Source organism: Lithobates pipiens, unplaced genomic scaffold (assembly GCF_037356315.1).
Source record: "Lithobates pipiens isolate NorthernLeopardFrog02 unplaced genomic scaffold, aLitPip1_a1.2 Scaffold_19, whole genome shotgun sequence".
NCBI classification, from domain to species: Eukaryota; Metazoa; Chordata; class Amphibia; order Anura; family Ranidae; genus Lithobates; species Lithobates pipiens.
Window position 1 is genome coordinate 279,097,282 of NW_027507764.1, and position 5,917 is coordinate 279,103,198.

The following is a 5,917-nucleotide window of genomic DNA, read 5'->3' on the forward strand; positions in this document are numbered from 1 at the left end:
TAATTTCTTGAGGTGCTAAAATGGCAGGGCAGTACAAAACCCCCCCAAATTACCCCATTTTGGAAAGTAGACACCCTAAGGAAATTGATAAGAGACATGTTAAGCCCATTGAATATTTTATTTTTTTGCCTCAAGCGATTGAATAATGAGAATATATTTTTTTTTTTTTTTACACAAAGTTGTCACTAAATGATATATTGCTCACACATGCCATGGTTATATGTGGAATTGTACCCTAAAATACATTCTGCTGCTTCTCCTGAATATGGGGATACCACATGTGGTCGACTTTTTGGAAGCCTAGGCGCGTACGGGGCCCCGAAAGCCAAGCACCGCCTTCAGGATTTCTATGGGCATACATTTGTAATTTCACTCCTCACTACCTATCACAGTTTTGAAGGCCATAAAATGCCAAGATGGCACAAAACCCCCACAAATGACCCCATTTTAGAAAGTAGACACCCCAAGCTATTTGCTGAGAGGCATGTTGAGTCCATGGAATATTTTATATTTTGCCACAAGTTGCGGGAAAATTACAAACTTTTTTTTTTTCATACAGTTGTCACTAAATGATATATTGCTCACACATGCCATGTGCATATGTAAAATGACACCCCAAAATAAATTCTGCTGCTTCTCCTGAGTACGGGGATACCACATGTGTGGGATTTTTTGGGAGCCTAGCTGAGTACGGGGCCCCGAAAGCCAAGCACCGCCTTTAGGCTTTCAAAGGGCGTACATTTTTGATTTCACTCCTCACCACCTATTACAGTTTTGAAGGCCATAAAATGCCAAGATGGCACAAAACCCCCACAAATGACCCCATTTTAGAAAGTAGACACCCCAAGCTATTTGCTGAGAGTCATGTTGAGTCCATGGAATATTTTATATTTTGCCACAAGTTGCGGGAATATGACAAACTTTTTTTTTTTTTTGCCCAAAATGGTCACTAAATGATATATTGCTCACACATTCCACGGGCATATGTGGAATTACACCCCAAAATAAATTCAGCTGCTTCTCCTGAGTACGGGGATACCACATGTGTGGGACTTTTTGGGAGCCTAGCCGCGTACGAGGCCCCGAAAACCAAGCACCGCCTTCAGGATTTCTAAGGGTGTAAATTTTTGATTTCACTCCTCACTACCTATCGCAGTTTTGAAGGCCATAAAATGCCAATATGGCACAATTCCCCCCAAATGACCCCATTTTGGAAAGTAGACACCCCAAGCTATTTGCCGAGAGGCATGGTGAGTATTTTGCAGCTCTCATTTGTTTTTGAAAATGAAGAAAAAAGAAAAATGTATATATTTTTTTGTGACAAAAATGAAGGTCTGCAAAATACTCACCATACCTCTCTGCAAATAGCTTGGGGTGTCTCCTTTCCAAAATGGGGTCACTTGGGGGGATTTTGTGCTATCTGAGCATTCCATGGCCTCCGAAACTGTGATAGACAGTGAGGAATAAAATAAAAAATTTACACCCTTAGAAAGCCTGAAGGTGGTGCTTGGATTTTGGGGTACCATACGTGGTTAGGCTCCCAAAAGGTCTCACACTTGTGGTATCCCCGTACTCAGGACAAGCAACAGAATGTATTTTGGGGTGTAATTTCACATATAACCACGGCATGTTTGAGCAATATATCATTTAATGACAACTTTGTGCAAAAAAAAATAAAAAAAAATAATAATGTATTTTTTCCGCAACTTTTGTCAAAATATAAAATATTCCATGGACTCGACATGCCTCTCAGCAAATAACTTGGGGTGTCTACTTTCTAAAATGGGGTCATTTGGCGAGGTTTTGAACTGTCCTGGCATTTTATGCACAACATTTAGAAGCTTATGTCACACATCACCCACTCTTCTGACCACTTGAAGAAAAAGCCCTTTCTGACACTTTTTGTTTACATGAAAAAATATTTTTTTTTGCAAGAAAATTACTTTGAACCCCCAAACATTAAGTATTTTTTTTAAAGCAAAGGCCCTACAGATTAAAATGGTGGGTGTTTCATTTTTTTTTTCACACGGTATTTGCGCAGCGATTTTTCAAACGCATTTTTTGGGGAAAAAAACACACTTTTTTTAATTTTAATGCACTAAAAATCACTATATTGCCCAAATGTTTGATGAAATAAAAAATATGATCTTAGGCCGAGTACATGGATGCCAAACACGACATGCTTTAAAATTGCGCAGAAACGTGCAGCGGCGACAAACTACATACATTTTTAAAAGCCTTTAAATGCCTTTACAGGTGACCACTTTAGATTTACGGAGGAGGTCTACTGCTAAAATTAGTACCCTCGATCTGACCTTCGCGTTGATGCCTCACATGCTTGATGCAATTGCTGTTTACATATGACACCAGACCGACGCTTGCGTTCGACGTTGCGCCTTACCGGGGGGGACAGGGGTGTTTTTTTATTATTATTATTTATTTTGCTTTTTTATTTTATTTTTAAACTGTTCCTTTCATTTATATATTTTTTTTATCATGTTTATTGTTATCTCAGGGAATGTAAATATCCCCTATGATTGCAATAGGTAGTGACAGGTACTCTTTTTTGAAAAGATGAGGGTCTATCAGACCCTAGATCTCTCCTCTGTCCTCAAAGCATCTGACCACACCAAGATCGGTGTGATAAAATGCTTTCCCAATTTCCCAATGGCGCTGTTTACATCCCGCAAAATCTAAGTCATGAAATGCTCATAGCTTCCGGTTTCTTAGGCCATAGAGATGATTGGAGCCATTCTGGTCTCTGATCAGCTCTATGGTCAGCTGGCGGAACCACCGGCTGCATTCTCAGGTTCCCTGTTAGGACAGGAGAGCCTGAGAAAACCATGGAAGATGGTGCAGGGGGGGGACATTCCCTCCCACTGCTTGTAAAAGTAGTCTAGAGGCTAATTAGCCACTAGGATTGCTTTTACATAAAAGCCGACCACTGGCTGAAAAGAATGATACCAAGATGATACCTAAACCTGCAGGCATCATTCTGGTATAAGCACTCAAAGTCCAGCAACATACCAGTATGTTGCTGGAACTGGTTGGGCATATATTGTAATTTTTTTTTCATGCAGCCTGTGGGCTGAACGAAAAAAAAATATTGATCGGTGGGTATGCCCACCATTAGAATACCTCCCTTCATCCACCCACTTCTAATGGTGGGCATACATGCACCATTTATATATGCCGAAGCATGGGGGCATGCTCCCGCAAAAGGTAGGAGCAAATCGCTCCTCCACCCCTTATGCCCCCATGCTTCGGCATATATGCTCTTTTTTAACTGTGGTGGTGAAATCACCTCCGACAGTGCTGGAGTCACGGCTTTATGTATCGTGGGAGCAAAACGCTGTTGCTGTCAAGATAAATAAATCCGCGCTGCAGCAGAATGGTGTACCTACTAAGCAAATGATGGTTAACAATAAAACAAAGTAACATTACAGTATAACAGTAGGATTTACCATCCCTGCAAAGCAAATACAAAAAAAAAAGCAAAAAATAACACATTTAACACAATCTGTGCCTAAAATATATATATGCCAAAGCATGGGGGCATCCTCCCGCAAAAGGTGGGAGCAAATCGCTCCACCACCCCTTATGTCCCCATACTTCGGCATATATGCTCTTTTTTAACTGTGGTGGTGAAATCACGCTGCCTGGGGCGACGCAGACCTTATCTGACCCTCAAACTTATATCACTCGCCGGGTGATCAGGGGGTTAAACCTTTATTAGGTAATAAATGGCGGGTGCCCTGAAACTATAAAAAAATAACTAACCAACCAGCGTCACCTGTAACAGTTATATGGTGATCACTGGTGAAAGGGTTAACTAGGGGGCTTTATGGGGTAGTATATGGGGGGTCCCTGGTGCTATAAAAAGCTGCGGCGAACCTAAATACCTACCTGCCTAACTAGCGTCACCTGTGACACTAATAGAAAAACGATCGCTTATTAGTGACACTGGCGACAGGGGGTGATCACGGGGTTAAACCTTTATTGGGGGGGTTAGGGGGGTACCCTAGAGCTAAAGGGGCTAACCCTAACTGCCCTAACAGTTATTGCAGTCACAAATGAGACCAATGCAATAATAAAAAATAAAAAAATGCAATTGGTGTCACTGTGACTGGGGGTGCAGGGGTGATTGGGGGGGTGATCGGGGGGTGAAGGGGGGGGGGTGAAAGTGTGCCTGGCGTGTTCTACTGTGTAGTGTAGTGTTAGGTGCAACTCGCAGATCCTCTCTCCTCGGTGCCGGAACGAAAAAGACCGGCACGAGGAGAGATTACATCACTTCCTCTGCCTGTGTTTACATTACAGGAGAGGAAGTGATGTAATGCTGCCATTTCATTTGTCAGGAGCGATCGCGAGGGGGGGGCCATGAATGAATGGCCGCCCCCTCATCCCGGATCGCTCCTGCACGGAATCCGACCGCCGCTGGCACCGGGGGGGGGGGGCCCGACCGGCCCCCCACCCGCGGGAAGGCATGGACGTACAGTACAGTCCTGTACGCCAATATGCCTGCCCGTGCCATTCTGTCGACGTACATCGTCGTGCGGCGGTCGGCAACTGGTTAAAAACCCCTCCAACTTTGTGGCCATATTTGTTCCCAATAGAGTTGCACCATCCCCATTAACCCTTTGAGGACCATAAGATTACCGCCATCAATATAAAAATAATTATATTTTTTTCCCTTTAGTGCCTGTTCACAGTTGTGCGAGTTGATAACGAATGCGATGCGTTAAACAAAAACTAGATTCGCATGTCATCCAAAAAGTAATTGTTTTTCATTACGGTCGTTCACATATATGTGTTGCGATTCCTCTCCGAATGCGATGCGTTAAAAAAAGGGTCTTGTGCGAATTTACAGCATTGCGTTGCAAATCTAGTTTCCATAGACATCAATGTAAAATCGTTCTGGAATCGCATTGTTGGTTCAGATATATGCAAATTCTTCCCCTCCAGCTCCTCCTTCCAGTTCCGCCCCCTCACTTCCTGTTTCCTGTCTCATATCCATCTGTAATCAGTCAAGATGGCCCCCAAGCGTCAGAACAGTGTAGACAATGAAGAGCTCATCAGACTCGTCCGTGACAGGCCATATATATGGGACAGCCGGATAGAGGAATACAAAAATAATGTCAGGAAGAGCAGAGGCTGGGATGAGATTTGCAGGAGTCTGTATGCAGACTGGGATGATTTCACACCTCAGGTTCGCAAACATAAACGTAAGTATATTTCCATTTACTCATCCCACTGACCACCAATCCCACTTACCACCAATGTAAGGGCATGCATTCCACTCACCACCAATCCCACTGATCACCAATGTAAGGACATGCATCCCACTGACCACCAATCCCACTGACCACCAATGTAAGGGCATGCATTTCACTGACCACCAATCCCACTGACCACCAATCACACTGACCACCAATGTAAGGGCATGCATCCCACTGACCACCAATCCCACTGACCACCAATCCCACTGATCACCAATCCCACTGACCACCAATGTAAGGGCATGCATCCCACTGACCACCAATCCCACTGACCACCAATGTAATGTTGTGGAATGATATTGCAAGCTCAGTATGTTGACACAGTAAGTGCAAAAAATAGATGGAAGCACTGTTGAACAATAAAACTTAATCACATTTATTGAAAAAAGTACAGATAGTAGACGATGCAGCAAATAAAGTTTTGGTGTTTATTGAATTGCATCAAGCTGCCATGATACCTGACTGGCAGGACTCATAAAGAAGTCAGTCAATTTCTCACGGATGCTGGCCCCTCTGTAATTGCCCCTTGTATGTGTCCAATCTGCGCCTTCCATCTCATCCATTAAAGAGTCCTCGAAAAGGTATCCATCCCTTTCACAGCAAAATTGTGGAGTGCACAGGCAGCTTTGACGGCAATTATG